This window comes from Sycon ciliatum, chromosome 3 (assembly GCF_964019385.1).
Source record: "Sycon ciliatum chromosome 3, ocSycCili1.1, whole genome shotgun sequence".
Taxonomy (NCBI): domain Eukaryota; kingdom Metazoa; phylum Porifera; class Calcarea; order Leucosolenida; family Sycettidae; genus Sycon; species Sycon ciliatum.
In genome coordinates this window covers 28244833-28245593 of record NC_088645.1, presented here as the reverse complement: position 1 = coordinate 28245593, position 761 = coordinate 28244833, and positions in this window count along the sequence as shown.

Below are 761 nucleotides of genomic sequence, written 5' to 3'. Positions count from 1 at the left end.
CCGTCAGTTTTGTGGTGTGACGTTAAATAAACTTTTACACCAGCAACAATCAGACACAGGTTGCGCTTGTTTCAAAGTCATCGCACCTTGTTTTGGTTCCAGTACGTTCGTTTGATACACCCGGCTGTGTTCGCGCAATGCCGATTCCGGTCGAGGAATGAATGGAGCAGAATCGGTTTCCGCGATTCCAAAGAAAAAGTGGAATGAGTTCTCATTCCGAGCGGAATGACAATGCGCTTCGGCCACTGTGGCCTTTGCCGCTGTTGCATACCTCCGCCAACAAACTTTAAACTCGATTCTTGCCATACGCAATGTTGCCGGACATTGTATGGGGTATAGGGCGGCATTGGAAGCTCGGCATAGTTACTTGTTGGTGGTATTTTGACCCTTGGCTGCCTGAGAAAGTGTTCGCCCAGGATAAGAACTGGAAAGATGGCCTCGCACCTCTCCTCCTCATCGTCGAGCAGGGCCTCTAGAATCACAGCGAGACTAGCAAGAACTCATTGTCGAGCCCCACGATCCACAGCACCTAATCTTCCAAACAGGTACTGAGCCTGCCACTTGGCTTCTGCTCACTGCAGTGCCTAATTTCTGTCAAATAAAAAATGACCCTCCGTTACGTGTAGAACTAGAGATGTTTCTGTGTCTGAGACGAGGTGTCGAAAAGTCATGATGAAGTAGTGGACAAACGCCATGTATAGGCACCCTAGTTACGGGTGCTCGTAGATCTACGCCGCGTTTGGCCGCACCATCATCTGGAC